At 40.4% G+C, this 21,784-nt stretch overlaps 1 protein-coding gene across 1 annotated transcript in view; it reads right to left on the bottom strand.

Annotated features, from left to right (window-relative positions):
• Positions 1-21,784, bottom strand: part of LOC129869342 (zinc finger protein GLIS1-like) — a 158,630-nt gene that overhangs the window by 51,056 nt on the left and 85,790 nt on the right. The gene's annotated exons all lie outside the window — the stretch shown is intronic.

The following is a 21,784-nucleotide window of genomic DNA, read 5'->3' as shown; positions in this document are numbered from 1 at the left end:
TATTTAGCACCACATGACATGAATATAACCAAGAAAAGCTTTTTGGGGGGCTTTTAGTGTGTCTAACAAAATGTTTCCATAAAACATATCAGAATATGACTAGAAATCTGAAATTTGACACATGAAAGTGAGTGAAGGGGGGGCTGTGTATGTCGAAATATTTCCAGAAGGAAAGACAATACCCCCGATGCTCGTTCGTGTGTAGGAGGCCACATGTCCCTGCTCCAACCTCCCTAACTCAATTTCTCAAATTGAATTTGCTCATAATGATGTTATTGACAATGTTATCACATCTCTTGAGCTATTATCAATGCAGGCACCCAAACACTCCTTAAGTGATATAAAGGAATCAAAGGAAAAAGAGATGGAGGAGGAAGGCATGAGGATAGAGAAAACAAAAAGACGAGGATAAAGTAACAGGCTGAGAAAGTTTTTTTTTTAAAACAAGGTGTAGTCAGCGAGAGAGAAGGAGGGAGGGAGACGTTGTGAAGAAGTCATAGAAAAATAAGTTAAGGTGGAGATGCGTGATTGGCATTGGAAAGAGAAAAAGAGACTAGGGGAGAGGTGGCGAGAGGGAGAGGTGATGCATAGAGAGCGAGAGGGGAGAGGTATAGAAAGTCAGTGCAAACACTGCAGTGTCGCTCGCTGAGGGACTTTGAGAGGCATGCTGGTTTCACTCAGAGCCATAAACAGAAGGCAAGAACTCTTTCAGCTCTGTTCTGTTTTCAAGGAATACAAATGGTTCTGTTTATAAAGTTCTGGAGCGTTCTGCCTCTTCTTTTTTTTCTTTTTGGCTGCGCGTTTCCACAGTTAGCATATCCAACTGTGTTTGTGTATGAAAACTTCAAGGCCTGTTGATTGACGGCCAAGTATTTCTTGCCTCATCTGGAATAAGAGTGATTCGATCAGGACGGCCAATGGTGACATGAGTCAGGGTAGAGAATTCAAATGCGTGTATACCATGGCTTTGACCGTATGTAACCTTTCACTATGTGCAGTCACACACAGGTGCACACGCACACCTGTTTTAAAGAGTGAATACAGATGTAGGATCTTGATTTGAGCCACTCTGCTACAGCGGGAAAATAATCCTGCAGTACCCAGAAATGTGAATTATTATGTCGATTATAATTCATGGACATTTTTGTAGGGGTTGATACATTTTTCATTTTGGGCAAATCAAGTCTGACATGTCTTTTTTTCTTTTAGAATGGTTCTCCCTAATTTCGTGGTATCCAATTGGTAGATACAGTCTTGTCCCATTGCTGCAACTCCCGTACGGACTTGGGAGAGGCGAAGGTCGAGAGTCATGCATCCTCCGAAACACAACCCAGCCAAGCCGCACTGCTTCTTGACACAATGCCCGCTTAACCCGGAAGCAAGCCTCACCAATGTATCGGCGAAAACACTGTGCACCTGGCGACCGTGTCAGCGTGCATTGCGCCCGGCCCGCCACAGGAGTCGCTAGTGCGCGATGGCACAAGACCATCCCTGCAGGCCAAACCCTCACCTAACCCGGACAACGATGGGCCAATTGAGCACCGCCCCATGGGTGGTGCCGGTCACGGCCGGCTGCGACAGAGCCTGGACTCGAAGCAGGATCTCTAGTGGCACAGCTAGTACTGCGATGCAGTGCCTTAGACCACTGCGCCACTCAAGTGGAAATGACCAACTTTAGAAGCCTTTTAAAAACTGAAATACACTTCAAGTTTGCATTTTTGCATCAAATTAAGATCCTACAACTGTATTAGTATATGCACTTCCAAGCACCCTATAAAATACACAGCCAAAGTGAGAACAGCATAAAGACTATGGTCTAACCATACCATATACTATTTTCTGTACGGTATGTCTTTAAGATGTAGCTTATGTTCGGATCAGGTACAATGAACAATGAAATGCAACATATACCCAGGCAAAACAGATTGAGCCACACAATCAAGCCAAATAAAATACAATGCACTTCAGAAGAGGCATTCTCTGTTTCCCTGTTTGGAAACAGTTGCTGTTTGCCAGTAGAAAGTACTTTATGTAAATCAAGGCAAAGCTGCGCAAACACCCAAAAGTGGAGTGATTACCTATGATTTCTTCGGTTTACAGAGATTGGGGTGGCAGGTAACCTAGTGGTTAGAGCATTGGACTAGTAACCGGAAGGTTGCAAGATCGAATCCCCGAGCTGACAAGGTAAAAATCTGTCGTTCTGCCCCTGAACAAGGCAGTCATTGAAAATAAGAATTTGTTCTTAACTGACTTGCATAGTAAAATAAAAAATGTAAAAAATTCAAATAGAAACAATTGTTTCAAGCTTTGCTACGGTGTGTTTGGCAATCTTTGAAGTTGCCTCTCTGAGCAATGACCTTTGACCTGGCACTCCAAGAGATACAGTACATCTCTACGAAGGAGAGGATGAGAGGAGGAACATGGCTCCGGATCAGGAAATAGTGAGGTATAGAGGAGATGTTGGAGCATAAGGAGAGGACATTGGGGAAAGGAGAAGACACACTGGAGGTGCTAGTTTGGGGCTACAAGCTCAGGCTGGTCTCATAAACTAGACGTAACATAGTAAAAGTACATCTGGGACACTCAAATTAGTATGTTACGTTTGGTATGGTTACATAAGACAGATGGTTACTTAAGGCAAAAATGAAGGTTGCGAATTCGAATCTCATCACGGACAACTAAGGCATTTTAGAAAATTAGCAACTTTTCAACTACTTACTACTTTTAGTTGCTTTGCAACTACTTAGCATGTTAGCTAACCCTTCCCCTAACCCTAACCTTAACCATAACTCCTAAACTTAACTCTAACCCCCAATCCTAACCCTTAGCCTAGGTAACGTTAGCCAGCTAGCTAATATTAGCCATCTAGACAGAATTTGTAACATATCATACATTTAGCAAACTCGTAACATCTTCCATGTTTAGAAAATTCGTAACATATTGTAAATGTAGAAAATTTGTAACATATAAAACAAATTGTTATTCATAACATATACAAAATGGGTGATGGAATCGATAAATTAATAAATAACATACGAAACATAACATATCCTACTCAAAAATGGGGTGTTCTGGATTTACGTACGGAATAATATGAAATGCTTTGAGACCAGGTTGCGAGAGGAGCCTAAACTGTATGGAGATGATTAGGACACTGAGACCAGGTTGAGGAGGTAGGAGCTGGCTAGGGTATATCATCAGGAAAAACTGGCCCTAGTTATAGGAAATTGGTAGGACAAGGAGTTTTTCCTGATCAGGTCTCACCTAGACTACACCATATAACTAGTCTGTCTTTAGATCTAGATTAGAACAGTCACTCTTCTACAATAAACCAGGGTGACTCCACTCCAGTCACTGTGTCTGTACTAAAGTCCTATAGTTGTTCTATATTCCATAAAGCATACAGACTGAACGCCCGGCTGAAAGCTTTGCTACATTAACAGAATCAGTCATGCTCAGGCTAGGAGGAGAAACAGGCTTCTCAACATATGGTGGCTTGGAAGGAAACCAATCGTAAATTCAGTTTATATTGAATATGCCATGGTAATTCAACATTGCGAGTATTTCATTGTGTGTTAGGGCTGGCTTGATCAGGAGGTGGAAGCCAGTGGAAGCACCTGGGACCGAGGTGAAATGGAAGACACACAGAGCCGGTGACAGAGATCGAGCGAGAGATGGAGGGAGGGTGAGAGAGAGGTCCATTGTTGCGCTGACACAGTGATGGGAACACGCAGGGGTCAGATCAGTGCTGACTGGTCATGTTGCGGTTAGGTCCTGTAAGAGTGGTCACGGGTGGTCTCTAAGGAACCATTTAGGGCTTCTTTTTTCCCCAATTCTCTCCAAAGTGTGAGCTGAAATGAACTCCATGATTTCAGTCATGTATTTTGTAAGTTAAATCGTTTTGAAGAAGAGGGGGGGGCGGGGTGGGGGGGGGGGGGGGGGGGGTCATTGGTTGCTCTGATAATGATATGCACACTTGCAAGCGTTCAGATCCAATTAGAGGTGACAATCTCAGGGTGTGGGATCAGGGAGAGACTCGTTACAGGCCGCTGCCAGAATCACCGCGGGCAACTGTGCTGCTCTATCAAGACCATGTACAGATGTGCTTTTGGCCCATCCTTACAAACACCCACTGATGTCAGCATCCGCAACCAGAGAGAGCCGAGATGAAGCCCAGAAGAAGGCCTCTATTGTTATCCACCCCCCTTCTTGTTCTTACACACCTCCCAGAAAAACAACTTGTGGAACAGGACCACAGGAAATTACCCTGTTTGATATCATGGTTATAGATCTATTACTATCATTGCGGGATGATTAGAAACGGTTGAGCTCACTATTCCCCACGGGGGGAGATAGTGAGATTAGATGAGAAGAATATCTCTCTATTACACATGAACGAACACATAAACTATAGATGCAGACATGGGGTAATTATAAATGGATATATGTGGTTACTGGAGAACTTCTATTGAGGGACATATGTGATTCTTTTTTATGGCTTGTGTCAAGGCGATAAATGAGGTTCCAATCACTCCCTATTGATTCAGTGCTCTTAGGTCATCCATTTGTCATGCTTCCTCCGTTTCAAACCCCCTCGAGAACACAAAGCAAAGCCATAAAAAAAATCAGATGCATCGAAAACCACAAATGGAAAGCCCTTACAAACTATTTCCATGGATGAATGAATCCAGTTCTGCATTTAGAGATAAAGAGACAAGACAGGCAACAAATACAATTAACCAGAACAAATGTCAGGCTCTCTCTTTCGACTCGTTGACGTCGATCTGGTTTTAGAAAAACACGTATTTTCATATGAGTGCCACATCTGTATCCCAAATGGCAACCTATTCCCATATAGTGCACTACTTTGGACCAGAGCACTATGGGCCCTGGCAAGAAGCGGTGCACTAAAGGGAATAAGGTGCCATTTGGTATACACATGTGTACAGTACGGCTGTACTCTTGTTGCCAAAGGGGAAAATCATCAGAGAGTCATGTTGAGATAAATCAGTTTGTGCTTTGGCTAACTCCCTCTCTATCTGAATGACTAATAAATGACTAATAAAACAGAACATCCCACATGTCTCTAACAAAGAAAGAGCATAGCTAACCCCACAAAAACAGTGACTATTATCTCCAGATTTGCATGTCCTGTATTGTTTTCCTCAATGCATTCTACACTCAGAATAACCTGATATTCAATCACATCATCGTATCACATCACGTGCTATCATTCTGAATTCTATCATTCTATCATTCTTACGATAGGATCCAGATTCTGATTGTCTGTCTCTCTTTTGGTCTCGGTCTCTTTCTCCTTCTTTCACAGTCTCTTCTCTCTCTTTCTCTCTCTCTCTCTCTCTGTGTCTCTCTGTTCTTCGTCTATCTGATCTCTCTCTCTCTCTCGCTCTCGCTCTCTATAGTCTCTATGGACAATAGTACTGCTGCATCTGATCAGCAGATGTCCTGGTGCGGTGCATGATTAAGTGTAATTGGTGGTAATCTCAGGCGATTTTTTTTTTTTTCAGTGACACTTCATTTTCTATAATTCTCGCCTCTGCCTTTTAAGTCACCTAAGCGCTGTTTTAAGTGCTGGGGTGAGACTGCGCTTGTGCCAGTGTTTAATGTGTTTAAGTCTTCTGAGATTCCGGGGAATAAAAAACAGATGTGCAGATGTTTCGGGGGGAGCGGAGGAGGTGAGGAGGGAAGAGGAAGAGAGTGGGGGAAGAGAGGACGGGAGCGTTCAAGAGGTGTACTGTACTGAGTGAGGGCAGCTTTGTTCGGAGGGAACTGGCGGCATGGGCTTTGGTAAAAAAATTGTGCACTATATAGGGAATTGGGCACAATTTGGGACACAGCCCATGTTAGGGCCCATACGCTAAAATATCTGAACTCAAGAAACAACAAGCTGCCAAAACCACATGACGGATGCACCTGGAAATCCAGCGTGACAATTCAACCCGGTGCCACTTTGGGCTCCATAAATCATAAGATGAGCACATGAACGGTTAATAACAATCAGTTAATTCTTCCTCTCCTCTCTTCTCGATTTATATAACACGTATAACACACAGCATGACTGGGGTGGGAGATGACAGGCTGGAGGAGTTTGCGGGACGCTCTGTGTTGTGTGACTGCTGTCCGCCGCAGATGTTGTGTATTACAGTCCAAAGCTGCCTTCTCCTGCTTTAAATCTCATAACTCATCTATATTTGTGTCTGCTGCATAGGCCCAGAACTTATTTGTTTGCTTAGTAATGGATGTATGATTGAAAAACCTGGGGGCACAAGTAAATGAAAAATAACAAAGTCGAAAGGACAGCGCCTTTAAACAGGTGCTCGACGGAGTGAGGGAAAAGAAGGGGGAAGAAGAAAAACAATTAAATTAGGAGGACAGAAATGTCTCTGTTTTCTTAGAAGGATTACCAGTACCAGCAGACATGGGAATTTTCATGAGGATGAAATCAGTTTGTTACGGAAAGGTATCCCATGTTTCTCCTTGATTTGTCATGAACAACTTCACCATGAATTCAAACTATGTGTGACTAAGAACAACTATTTTCTGAAACATGATGAAAATTTAAAGAACCAGAGCAAGCAATAGCAAATCCCCCCTAACATCTCCAAACTCTGTGTAAAGTATGTTGTCCAATCACTGCATTCCCCTGCATGTTGTAATGACTCATCAAACATCTCCAAACTCTGTTGTCCAATCACTGCATTCCCCTGCATGGTGTAATGACTAGTCAAACATCTCCAAACTCTGTGTAAAGTCTGTTGTCCAATCACTGCATTCCCCTGCACGGTGTAATGACTAGTCAAACATCTCCAAACTCTGTGTAAAGTCTGTTATCCAATCACTGCATTCCCCAGCAAGGTGTAAAGACCAGTCAAAAATCACCAAACTATGTGTAAAGTCTGTTGTCCAATCACTGCATTCCCCTGCATGGTGTAATAAATATTCAAACATTTCCAAACTCTGTGTAAAGTTTGTGTCCAATCACTGCATTCCTCTGCACTACGGAAAGACTTGTCAAGAATCTTCCCAACTGTGTGTAAAGTCTGTTGTCCAATCACTGCATTCTCCAGCAGGGTGTAAAGACGAGTCAAAAATCCCCAAACTCTGTGTAAAGTCTGTTGTCCAATCACTGCATTCCCCTGCATGGTGTAATGACTAGTCAAACATCTCCAAACTCTGTGTAAAGTCTGTTGTCCAATCACTGCATTCCCCTGCATGGTGTAATAAATATTCAAACATTTCCAAACTCTGTGTAAAGTTTGTTGTCAAATCACTGCATTCCTCTGCACTACGGAAAGACTTGTCAAGAATCTTCCCAACTGTGTGTAAAGTCTGTTGTCCAATCACTGCATTCTCCAGCGGGGTGTAAAGACGAGTCAAAAATCCCCAAACTCTGTGTAAAGTCTGTTGTCCAATCACTGCATTCGCCTGCATGGTGTAATGACTAGTCAAACATCTCCAAACTCTGTGTAAAGTATGTTGTCCAATCACTGCATTCCCCTGCATGGTGTAATGACTAGTCAAACATCTGCAAACTCTGTGTAAAGTATGTTGTAAAATCACTGCATTCCCCTGCATGGTGTAATGGCTAGAAAAATCACCAAACTCTGTGTAAAGTCTGTTGTCCAATCACTGCATGGTGTAATGACTATTCAAAAATAGACAAACTCTGTGTAACGTCTGTTGTCCAATCAATGCATTCCCCTGCATGGTGTAATAAATATTCAAACATTTCCAAACTCTGTGTGAAGTTTGTTGTCCAATCACTGCATTCCTCTGCACTACGGAAAGACTTGTCAAGAATCTTCCCAACTCTGTGTAAAGTTTGTTGTCCAATCACTGCATTCCCCTGCATGGTGTAATGACTATTAAAAAATAGACAAACTCTGTGTAAAGTCTGTTGTCCAATCACTGCATTCCCCTGCATGGTGTAATGACAATTCAAAAATAGACAAACTCTGTGCAAACTTCGCTGTTCAATAACTTCATTCCCCTGCATGGTGTAATGAATAGTCAAAAATCTAAAAACTCTGTGTGAAGTCAGTTGTCCAATCACCGTATTCTCCAGCAAGTTGTAAAGGCTCATCAAACATATCCAAACTCTGTGTAAAGTCTATTGTGCAATCAATGCATTCCCCTGCATGGTGTAATGAATATTCAAACATTTCCAAACTTTGTGTAAGTCTGTTGTCCAATCACTGCATTCCCCTGCATGGTGTAATAAATATTAAAACATTTCCAAACTCTGTGTAAAGATTGTTGTCCAATCACTGCATTCCCCTGTATGGTGTAATGACTTATCAAACACATCCACACTATGTGTAAAGTCTATTGTCCAATCACTGCATTCCCCTGCATGGTGTAATACATATTCAAACATTTCCAAACTCTGTGTGAAGTCTGTTGTCCAATCACTGCATTCCCCTGCATGGTGTAATGACTCGTCAAAAATCGACAAACTCTGTGTAAAGTCTGTTGTCCAATCACTGCATTCCCCAGCAAGGTGTAAAGACCAGTAAACAATCACCAAACTCTGTGTAAAGTATGTTGTCCAATCACTGCATTCCCCTGCATGGTGTAATGACTAGTCAAACATCTCCAAACTGTGTGTAAAGTATGTTGTCCAATCACTGCATTCCCCTGCATGGTGTAATGACTAGTCAAACATCTCCAAACTCTATGTAAAGTATGTTGTAAAATCACTGCATTCCCCTGCATGGTGTAATGGCTAGACAAAAATCACCAACCTCTGTGTAAAGTTTGTTGTCCAATCACTGCATTCCCCTGCATGGTGTAATGACTAGTCTAACATCTCCAAACTGTGTGTAAAGTATGTTGTCCAATCACTGCATTCCCCTGCATGGTGTAATGAATAGTCAAACATTTCCAAACTCTGTGTAAAGTTTGTTGTCCAATCACTGCATTCCTCTGCACTACGGAAAGACTTGTCGAGAATCTTCCCAACTCTGTGTAAAGTTTGTTGTCCAATCACTGCATTCCCCTGCATGGTGTAATGACTATTCAAAAATAGACAAACTCTGTGTAAAATGTGTTGTCCAATCACTGCATTCCCCTACATCGTGTAATGACTAGTCAAACATCTCCAAACTTTGTGTAAATCTGTTGTCCAATCACTGCATTCCCCTGCAAGGTGTAATGACTAGTCAAAAATCTCCAAACTAAGTATAAATCTGTTGTCCAATCACTACATTCCCCTGCATCGTGTAATAAATATTCAAACATCTCCAAACTTTGTGTAAAGTCTGTTGTCCAATCACTGCATTCTTCTGCAAGGTGTAAAGACAAGTCAGAAATCACAAAACTCTGAGTAAAGTCATTTGTCCAATCTCTGCATTCCCCTGCAAGGTGTAATGGATAATCAAACATTTTCAAACTCTGTGTAAAGTCTGTTGTCCAATCACTGCATTCCCCTTAATTGTGTAATGACTAGTCAAAAATCTCCAAACTCTGTGTAAAGTCTGTTGTCCAATCACTGCATTGCCCTGCATGGTGTAATGACTAGTCAACCATCTCCAAACTCTGTGTAAAGTATGTTGTCCAATCACTGCATTCCCCTGCATGGTGTAATGAATAGTCAAACATCGCCAAACTCTGTGTAAAGTCTGTGGTCCAATATCTGCATTCCCCTGCATGGTGTAATGACTAGTCAACCATCTCCAAACTCTGTGTAAAGTCTGTTGTCCAATCACTGCATTCCCCTGCATGGTGTAATGACTAGTCAACCATCTCCAAACTCTGTGTAAAGTATGTTGTCCAATCACTGCATTCCCCTGCAAGGTGTAATGACTAGTCAAAAATATCCAAACTCTGTGTAAAGTCTGTTGTCCAATCACTACATTCCCCTGCATCGTGTAATACATATTTAAACATCTCCAAACTTTGTGTAAATCTGTTGTCCAATCACTGCATTCCTCTGCAAGGTGTAAAGACTAGTCAGAAATCACAAAACTCTGAGTAAAGTCATTTGTCCAATCTCTGCATTCCCCTGCAGGGTGTAATGAATAATCAAACATTTCCAAACTCTGTGTAAAGTCTGTTGTCCAATCACTGCATTCCCCTTAATTGTGTAATGACTAGTCAAAAATCTCCAAACTATGTGTAAAGTCTGTTGTCCAATCACGGCATTCCCCTGCATGGTGTAATGACTAATCAAAAATAGACAAAATCTGTGTAAAGTCTGTTGTCCAATCACTGCATTTCTCAGCTATGTGTAAAGACTAATAAAAAATCTCGAAACTACGTGTAAAGTTGTTGTCTAATCACTGCATTCCCCTGCATGTTGTAATGAATATTCTAATATCTCCAAACTCTGTGTAAAGTCTGTTGTCCAATCACTGCATTCCTCTGCAAGGTGTAAAGACTAGTCAGAAATCACCAAACTCTGAGTAAAGTCATTTGTTCAATCTCTGCATTCCCCTGCATGATGTAAAGACTAATCAAAAATGTCCAAACTCTGTGTAAAGTATATTGTCCAATATCTGCATTCCCCTGCATGGTGTCATGACTAGTCAAAAATCTCCAAACTATGTGTAAAGTCTGTTGTCCAATCACTGCATTCCCCTGCATGGTGTAATGACTAGTCAACCATCTCCAAACTCTGTGTAAAGTATATTGTCCAATATCTGCATTCCCCTGCATGGTGTCATGACTAGTCAAAAATCTCCAAACTATGTGTAAAGTCTGTTGTCCAATCACGGCATTCCCCTGCATGGTGTAATAAATAGTAAAAAATCTCCAATTTACTGTGTAAAGTCTGTTGTCCAATCACTGCATTCGCCTGCATGATGTTACGACTCATCAAACATTTCCTAACTCTGTGTAAAGACTATTGTCCAATCAATGCATTCCCCTGCATGGTGTAATAAATATTCAAACGTTTTCAAACTCTGTGGAAAATCTGTTGTACCATCACCACATTCACTGCATAGTGTAATGACTCATCAAACATCTCCAAACTCTGTGTAAAGTCTGCAGTCCAATCAATGCATTCCCCTGCACGGAGTAATGAATATTCAAACATTTCCAAACTCTGTGTAAAGTCTGTTGTCCAATCACTGCATTTCCCTGCATGGTGTAAAGACTAATCAAAAATGTCCAAACTATGTGTAAAGTCTGTTGTCCAATCACTGCATTCCCCTACAAAATGTAATGACTAGTCAAACATTTCCAAACTCTGTGTAAAGTATGTTGTCCAGTCACTGCATTCCCCTGCAGGGTGTATTGACTAGTCAAAAATCTCCAAACTATGTGTAAAGTCTGTTGTCCAATCACTGCATTCCCCTGCATGGTGTAATTAATATTCAAACATTTCCAAACTCTGTGTAAAATTTGTTGTACAATCACCACATTCACTGCATAGTGTAATGACTCATCAAAAATCTGCAAACTCTGTGTAAAGTCTGCTGTCCAATCAATGTATTCCCCTGCATGGTGTAATAAATATTCACACATTTCCAAACTATGTGTAAAATCTGTTGTACAATCACCACATTCACTGCATAGTGTAATGACTCATCAAAAATATGCAAACTGTGTAAAGTCTGCTGTCCAATCAATGCATTCCCCTGCATGGTGTAATGACTAGTCAAACATTTTCAAACTCTGTGTAAAGTCTGTTGTCCAATCACTGCATTCCCCTGCAAGGTGTAATGACTAGTCAAAAATCTCCAAACTCATTGTAAAGAGTGTTGTCCAATCACTACATTCCCCTACATGGTGTAATAAATATTCAACATTTTCCAAACTATGTGTAAAGTCTGTTGTCCAATCACTGAATTCCCCTGCATCGTATAATGACTAGTCAAACATCTCCAAACTTTGTGTAAATCTGTTGTCCAATCACTGCATTCCTCTGCAAGGTGTAAAGACTAGTCAGAAATCACCAAACTCTGAGGAAAGTAATTTGTTCAATCTCTGCATTCCCCTGCAAGGTGTGAAGACTAGTCAAAAATCACCAAACTCTGTGGAAATATTGCTGTTCAATCACTGCATTCCCCTGCATGGTGTAATTAATATTCAAACATTTCCACCCTCTGTTTAAAGTATGTTGTCCAATCACTGCATTTCCCTGCATCGTGTAATGACTATTCAAACATCTCCAAACTTTGTGTAAATCTGTTGTCCAATCACTGCATTCCTCTGCAAGGTGTAAAGACTAGTCAAAAATCACCAAACTCTGTGTAAAGTCTGCTGTCCAATCAATGCATTCCCCTCCATGGTGTAATAAATATTCACACATTTCCAAACTATGTGTAAAATCTGTTGTACAATCACCACATTCACTGCATAGTGTAATGACTAGTCAAACATATCCAAACTATGTGTAAAGTCTGTTGTCCAATCACTGCATTCCCCTGCATGGTGGAATGACTAGTCGGACATCGCCAAACTCTGTGTAAAGTCTGTTGTCCAATATCTGCATTCCCCTGCATGGTGTAATAAATATTCAAACATTTCCAAACTATGTGTAAAGTCTGTTGTCCAATCACTGCATTCCCTTGCAAGGTGTAAAGACTAGTCAAAAATCACCAAACTCTGTGGAAACATTGCTGTTCAATCACTGCATTCCCCTGCATGGAGTAATGAATAATCAAACATTTCCAAACTCTGTGTAAAGTCTGGTGTCCAATCACTGCATTCCTCTGCATTGTGTAATGACTAGTCAACCATCTCCAAACTCTGTGTAAAGTATGTTGTCCAATTACTGCATTCCCCTGCATGGTGTAATGACTAGTCAAACATCGCCAAACTCGGTGTAAAGTCTGTTGTCCAATATCTGCATTCCCCTGTATGGTGTAATGACTAGTCAAACATCTCCAAACTAAGTATAAATCTGTTGTCCAATCACTGCATTCCCCTGCATGGTGTAATGAATATTCAAATATTTCCAAACTATGTGTAAAGTCAGTTGTCCAATCACTGCATTCCCCTGCATGGTGTCATGACTAGTCAAAAATCTCCAAACTATGTGTGAAGTCTGTTGTCCAATCACGGCATTCCCCTGCATGGTGTAATACATAGTCAAAAAATCTCCAACTACTGTGTAAAGGCAGTTGTCCAATCACTGCATTCCCCTGCATGGTTTAATGAATAGTCAAACATTTCCAAACTCTGTGTAAAGTCTGTTGTCCAATCACTGCATTCGCCTGCATGATGTAACGACTCATCAAAAATATACAAACTCTGTGTAAAGTCTGCAGTCCAATCACTGCATTTCCCTGCATGGTGTAATGACTAGTCAACCTTCTCCAAACTCTGTGTAAAGTCTGTTGTCCAATCACTGCATTCCCATGCATGGCGTAATGAATAATCAAACATTTCCAAACTCTGTGTAAAATCTGTTGTCCATTCACTGCATTCCCCTTAATGGTGTAATGACTAGTCAAAAATCTCCAAACTATGTGTAAAGTCAGTTATCCAATCACTGCATTCCCCCGCATGGTGTAATGAATAGTCAAACATCTCCAAACTCTGTGTAAAGCCTGTTGTCCAATCATTGCATTCGCCTGCATGATGTTACGACTCATCAAAAATATCCAAATTCTGTGTAAAGTCTATTGTCCAATCAATGCATTCCCCTGCATGGTGTAATGAATATTCAAAAATGTCCAAACTATGTGAAAAGTATCTTGTCCAATCACTGCATTCCCCTGCATGCTGTAAAGACAAGTCAAAAATCACCAAACTCTGTGGAAACATTGCTGTTCAATCACTTCATTCCCCTGCATGGTGTAATGAATAATCAAACATTTCCAAACTATGTGTAAAGTCTGTTGTCCAGTTACTGCACTCCCCTGCATGGTGTAATGACTATTCAAACATCGCCAAACTCTGTGTAAAGTCTGTTGTCCAATATCTGCATTCCCCTGCATGGTGTAATGACTAGTCAAACATCTCCAAACTATGTGTAAAGTCTGTTGTCCAATCACTGCATTCCCCTGCATGGTGTAATAAATATTCAAACATTTCTAATCTATGTGTAAAGTCTGTTGTCCAATCACTGCATTCCCCTGCATGGTGTAATAAATATTCAAACATTTCCAAACTATGTGTAAAGTCAGTTGTCCAATCACTGCATTCCCCTGCGTGGTGTAATGAATAGTCAAACATTTCCAAACTCTGTGTAAACTCTGGTGTCCAATCACTGCCTTCCCCTGCATGGTGTAATGACTAGTCAACCATCTCCAAACTCTGTGTAAAGTATGTTGTCCAATTACTGCATTCGCCTGCATGATGTAACGACTCATCAAAAATATCCAAACTCTGTGTAAAGTCTATTGTCCAATTAATGCATTCCCCTGAATGGTGTAATGAATATTCAAACATTTCCAAACTCTGTGTAAAATCTGTTGTACCATCACCACATTCACTGCATAGTGTAATGACTAATCAGACATCTCCAAACTCTGTGTAAAGTCTGCTGTCCAATCAATGCATTCCCCTGCATGGACTAATGAATATTCAAACATTTCCAAACTCTGTGTAAAGTCTGTTGTCCATTCACTGCATTCCCCTTAATGGTGTAATGACTAGTCACAAATCTCCAAACTATGTGTAAAGTCAGTTGTCCAATCACTGCATTCGCCCGCATGGTGTAATGAATAGTCAAACATTTCCAAACTCTGTGTAAAATCTGTTGTACAATCACTGGATTTCCCTGCATGGTGTAATGACTAGTCAAACATCTCCAAACTCTGTGTAAAGTTTGTTGTCCAATCACTGCATTCCCCTGCATGGGGTAATGAATAGTCAAACATCTCAAAACTCTGTGTAAAGCCTGTTGTCCAATCATTGCATTCGCCTGCATGATGTTACGACTCATCAAACATATCCAAACTCTCTGTAAAGTCTACTGTCCAATCAATGCATTCCCCTGCATTGTGTAATGAATATTCAAAAATGTCCAAACTATGTGAAAAGTATCTTGCCCAATCACTGCATTCCCCTGCATGCTGTAAAGACAAGTCAAAAATCACCAAACTCTGTGGAAACATTGCTGTTCAATCACTTCATTCCCCTGCGTGGTGTAATGAATAATCAAACATTTCCAAACTATGTGTAAAGTCAGTTGTCCAATCACTGCATTCCCATGCATGGTGTAATGAATAATCAAACATCGCCAAACTCTGTGTAAAGTCTGTTGTCCAATATCTGCATTCCCCTGCATGGTGTAATGAATAATCAAACATCTCCAAACGTTGTGTAAATCTGTTGTCCAATCACTGCATTCCCCTGCATGGTGTCATGACTAGTCAAACATTTCCAAACTCTGTGTAAAGTGTGTTGTCCAATCACTGCATTCCCCTGCATGGTGTCATGACTAGTCAAAAATCTCCAAACTATGTGTAAAGTCTGTTGTCCAATCACGGCATTCCCCTGCATGGTGTAATACATAGTCAAAAAATCTCCAACTACTGTGTAAAGGCAGTTGTCCAATCACTGCATTCCCCTGCATGGTGTAATGAATAGTCAAACATTTCCAAACTCTGTGTAAAGTCTGTTGTCCAATCACTGCATTCGCCTGCATGATGTAACGACTCATCAATTATATACAAACTCTGTGTAAAGTCTGCAGTCCAATCAATGCATTTCCCTGCATGTTGTAATGACTAGTCAACCATCTCCAAACTCTGTGTAAAGTCTGTTGTCCAATCACTGCATTCCCCTGCATGGTGTAATGACTAGTCAAAAATCTCCAAACTATGTGTAAAGTCAGTTATCCAATCACTGCATTCCCCCGCATGGTGTAAAGACTAGTCAAAAATCACCAAACTCTGTGGAAACATTGCTGTTCAATCACTGCATTCCCCTGCATGGTGTAATGAATAATCAAACATTTCCAAACTATGTGTAAAATCTGTTGTCCAATATCTGCATTCCCCTGCATGGTGTAATGACTAGTCAAACATCTCCAAACTATGTGTAAAGTCTGTTGTCCAATCACTGCATTCCCCTGCATGGTGTAATAAATATTCAAACATTTCCAATCTATGTGTAAAGTCTGTTGTCCAATCACTGCATTCCCCTGCATGGTGTAATAAATATTCAAACATTTCCAAACTATGTGTAAAGTCTGTTGTCCAATCACTGCATTCCCTTGCAAGGTGTAAAGACTAGTCAAAAATCACCAAACTCTGTGGAAACATTGCTGTTCAATCACTGTATCCCCCTGCATGGAGTAATGACTAATCAAACATTTCCAAACTATGTGTAAAGTCAGTTGTCCAATCACTGCATTCCCATGCATGATGTGATGACTAGTCAACCATCTCCAAACTCTGTGTAAAGTATGTTGTCCAATTACTGCATTCCCCTGCATGGTGTAATGACTAGTCAAACATCGCCAAACTCGGTGTAAAGTCTGTTGTCCAATATCTGCATTCCCCTGTATGGTGTAATGACTAGTCAAACATTTCCAAACTCTGTGTAAAGTCTGGTGTCCAATCACTGCATTCCCCTGCATGGTGTAATGACTAGTCAACCATCTCCAAACTCTGTGTAAAGTATGTTGTCCAATATCTGCATTCCCCTGTATGGTGTAATGAATAGTCAAAAATCACCAAACTCTGTGGAAACATTGCTGTTCAATCACTGCATTCCCCTGTATGGTGTAATGACTAGTCAAACATTTCCAAACTCTGTGTAAAGTATGTTGTCCAATATCTGCATTCCCCTGTATGGTGTAATGACTAGTCAAACATCTCCAAACTAAGTATAAATCTGTTGTCCAATAACTGCATTCCCCTGCAAGGTGTAAAGACTAGTCAAAAATCACCAAACTCTGTGGAAACATTGCTGTTCAATCACTGCATTCCCCTGCATGGTGTAATGAATAATCAAACATTTCCAAACTATGTGTAAAGTCTGTTGTCCATTCACTGCATTCCCCTTAATTGTGTAATGACTAGTCAAAAATCTCCAAACTATGTGTAAAGTCTGTTGTCCAATCACGGCATTCCCCTGCATGGTGTAGTGACTAATCAAAAATAGACAAAATCTGTGTAAAGTCTGTTGTCCAATCACTGCATTCCTCAGCAAGGTGTAAAGACTAGTCAAAAATCACCAAACTCTGTGGAAACATTGCTGTTCAATCACTACGTTCCCCTGCATGGTGTAATGAATAGTCAAACATTTCCAAACTCTGTGTAAAGTCTGTTGTCCAATCACTGCATTTCCCTGCATGGTGTAATGACTAGTCAAACATCTCCAAACTCTGTGTAAAGTATGTTGTCCAATCACTGCATTCGCCTGCATGATGTGATGAAAATTCAAACATTTCCAACCTCTGAGTAAAATCTGTTGTACCATCACCACATTCACTGCATAGTGTAATGACTCATCAGACATCTCCAAACTCTGTGTAAAGTCTGCTGTCCAATCAATGCATTCCCCTGCATGGAGAAATGAATATTCAAACATTTCCAAACTCTGTGTAAAGGCTGTTGTCCAATCACTGCATTGCCCTGCATAGTGTAATAAATATTCAAACATTTCCAAACTATGTCTAAAGTCTGTTGTCCAATCACTGCATTCCCCTGCAAGGTGTAAAGACTAGTCAAAAATCACCAAACTCTGTGGAAACATTGCTGTTCAATCACTGTATCCCCCTGCATGGTGTAATGAATAATCAAATATTTCCAAACTATGTGTAAAGTCAGTTGTCCAATCACTGCATTCCCATGCATGGTGTAATGAATAGTCAAACATTTCCAAACTCTGTGTAAAATCTGTTGTACAATCACTGCATTTCCCTGCATGGTGTAATGAATATTCAAATATTTCCAAACTCTGTGTAAAGTTTGTTGTCCAATCACTGCATTCGCCTGCATGATGTAACGACTCATCAAAAATATCCAAACTCTGTGTAAAGTCTATTGTCCAATCAATGCATTCCCCTGCATGGTGTAATGAATATTCAAACATTTCCAAACTCTGTGTAAAATCTGTTGTACCATCACCACATTCACTGCATAGTGTAATGACTCATCAAACATCTCCAAACTCTGTGTAAAGTCTGCTGTCCAATCAATGCATTCCCCTGCATGGAGTAATGAATATTCAAACATTTCCAAACTCTGTGTAAAGTCTGTTGTCCAATCACTGCATTTCCCTGCATGGTGTAAAGACTTATCAAAAATGTCCAAACTATGTGAAAAGTATGTTGTCCAATCACTGCATTCCCCTGCATGCTGTAAAGACTAGCCAGAAATCACCAAACTCTGAGTAAAGTAATTTGTCCAATCTCTGCATTCCCCTGCAAGGTGTAAAGAGTAGTCAAAAATCACCAAACTCTGTGGAAACATTGCTGTTCAATCACTGCATTCCCCTGCATGGTGTAATAAATATTCAAATATCTCCAAACTCTGTGTAAAGTCTGTTGTCCAATCACTGCATTCCCCTGCATGGTGTAATAAATATTCAAACATTTCCAAACTCTGTGTAAAATCTGTCTGTTGTACAATCACCACATTCACTGCATAGTGTAATGACTCATACAAAATCTCCAAACTCTGTGTAAAATCTGTTGTCCAACCACTGCATTCCCCTTAATTGTGTAATGACTAGTCAAAAATCTCCAAACTATGTGTAAAGTCTGTTGTCCAATCACGGCATTCCCCTGCATGGTGTAGTGACTAATCAAAAATAGACAAAATCTGTGTAAAGTCTGTTGTCCAATCACTGCATTCCTCAGCAAGGTGTAAAGACCAGTCAAAAATCACCAAACTCTGTGGAAACATTGCTGTTCAATCACTGCATTCCCCTGCATGGTGTAATGACTAGTCAACCATCTCCAAACTCTGTGTAAAGTATGTTGTCCAATATCTGCATTCCCCTGTATGGTGTAATGACTAGTCAAACATTTCCAAACTCTGTGTAAAGTATGTTGTCCAATCACTGCATTCCCCTGTATGGTGTAATGACTAGTCAAACATCTCCAAACTAAGTATAAATCTGTTGTCCAATAACTGCATTCCCCTGCAAGGTGTAAAGACTAGTCAAAAATCACCAAACTCTGTGGAAACATTGCTGTTCAATCACTGCATTCCCCTGCATGGAGAAATGAATAGTCAAACATTTCCAAACTCTGTGTAAAATCTGTTGTACAATCACTGCATTTCCCTGCATGGTGTAATGAATATTCAAATATTTCCAAACTCTGTGTAAAGTTTGTTGTCCAATCACTGCATTCGCCTGCATGATGTAACGACTCATCAAAAATATCCAAACTCTGTGTAAAGTCTATTGTCCAATCAATGCATTCCCCTGCATGGTGTAATGAATATTCAAACATTTCCAAACTCTGTGTAAAATCTGTTGTACCATCACCACATTCACTGCATAGTGTAATGACTCATCAAACATCTCCAAACTCTGTGTAAAGTCTGCTGTCCAATCAATGCATTCCCCTGCATGGAGTAATGAATATTCAAACATTTCCAAACTCTGTGTAAAGTCTGTTGTCCAATCACTGCATTTCCCTGCATGGTGTAAAGACTTATCAAAAATGTCCAAACTATGTGAAAAGTATGTTGTCCAATCACTGCATTCCCCTGCATGCTGTAAAGACTAGCCAGAAATCACCAAACTCTGAGTAAAGTAATTTGTCCAATCTCTGCATTCCCCTGCAAGGTGTAAAGAGTAGTCAAAAATCACCAAACTCTGTGGAAACATTGCTGTTCAATCACTGCATTCCCCTGCATGGTGTAATAAATAATCAAATATCTCCAAACTCTGTGTAAAGTCTGTTGTCCAATCACTGCATTCCCCTGCATGGTGTAATAAATATTCAAACATTTCCAAACTCTGTGTAAAATCTGTCTGTTGTACAATCACCACATTCACTGCATAGTGTAATGACTCATACAAAATCTCCAAACTCTGTGTAAAGTCTGTTGTCCAACCACTGCATTCCCCTTAATTGTGTAATGACTAGTCAAAAATCTCCAAACTATGTGTAAAGTCTGTTGTCCAATCACGGCATTCCCCTGCATGGTGTAATGACTAGTCAACCATCTCCAAACTCTGTGTAAAGTATGTTGTCCAATATCTGCATTCCCCTGTATGGTGTAATGACTAGTCAAACATTTCCAAACTCTGTGTAAAGTATGTTGTCCAATATCTGCATTCCCCTGTATGGTGTAATGACTAGTCAAACATCTCCAAACTAAGTATAAATCTGTTGTCCAATAACTGCATTCCCCTGCAAGGTGTAAAGACTAGTCAAAAATCACCAAACTCTGTGGAAACATTGCTGTTCAATCACTGCATTCCCCTGCATGGTGTAATGAATAATCAAACATTTCCAAACTATGTGTAAAGTCTGTTGTCCAATCACTGCATTCCCCTTAATTGTGTAATGACTAGTCAAAAATCTCCAAACTATGTGTAAAGTCTGTTGTCCAATCACGGCATTCCCCTGCATGGTGTAGTGACTAATCAAAAATAGACAAAATCTGTGTAAAGTCTGTTGTCCAATCACTGCATTCCTCAGCAAGGTGTAAAGACTAGTCAAAAATCACCAAACTCTGTGGAAACATTGCTGTTCAATCACTACGTTCCCCTGCATGGTGTAATGAATAGTCAAACATTTCCAAACTCTGTGTAAAGTCTGTTGTCCAATCACTGCATTTCCCTGCATGGTGTAATGACTAGTCAAACATCTCCAAACTCTGTGTAAAGTATGTTGTCCAATCACTGCATTCGCCTGCATGATGTGATGAAAATTCAAACATTTCCAAACTCTGAGTAAAATCTGTTGTACCATCACCACATTCACTGCATAGTGTAATGACTCATCAGACATCTCCAAACTCTGTGTAAAGTCTGCTGTCCAATCAATGCATTCCCCTGCATGGAGAAATGAATATTCAAACATTTCCAAACTCTGTGTAAAGGCTGTTGTCCAATCACTGCATTGCCCTGCATAGTGTAATAAATATTCAAACATTTCCAAACTATGTGTAAAGTCTGTTGTCCAATCACTGCATTCCCCTGCAAGGTGTAAAGACTAGTCAAAAATCACCAAACTCTGTGGAAACATTGCTGTTCAATCACTGTATCCCCCTGCATGGTGTAATGAATAATCAAATATTTCCAAACTATGTGTAAAGTCAGTTGTCCAATCACTGCATTCCCATGCATGGTGTAATGAATAGTCAAACATTTCCAAACTCTGTGTAAAATCTGTTGTACAATCACTGCATTTCCCTGCATGGTGTAATGAATATTCAAATATTTCCAAACTCTGTGTAAAGTTTGTTGTCCAATCACTGCATTCGCCTGCATGATGTAACGACTCATCAAAAATATCCAAACTCTGTGTAAAGTCTATTGTCCAATCAATGCATTCCCCTGCATGGTGCAATGAATATTCAAACATTTCCAAACTCTGTGTAAAATCTGTTGTACCATCACCACATTCACTGCATAGTGTAATGACTCATCAAACATCTCCAAACTCTGTGTAAAGTCTGCTGTCCAATCAATGCATTCCCCTGCATGGAGTAATGAATATTCAAACATTTCCAAACTCTGTGTAAAGTCTGTTGTCCAATCACTGCATTTCCCTGCATGGTGTAAAGACTTATCAAAAATGTCCAAACTATGTGAAAAGTATGTTGTCCAATCACTGCATTCCCCTGCATGCTGTAAAGACTAGCCAGAAATCACCAAGCTCTGAGTAAAGTAATTTGTCCAATCTCTGCATTCCCCTGCAAGGTGTAAAGAGTAGTCAAAAATCACCAAA

The sequence above is a fragment of the Salvelinus fontinalis genome, chromosome 14, assembly GCF_029448725.1.
Source record: "Salvelinus fontinalis isolate EN_2023a chromosome 14, ASM2944872v1, whole genome shotgun sequence".
In the NCBI taxonomy this organism is placed as follows: Eukaryota; Metazoa; Chordata; class Actinopteri; order Salmoniformes; family Salmonidae; genus Salvelinus; species Salvelinus fontinalis.
This window is presented reverse-complemented; position numbering and strand designations above follow the sequence as displayed.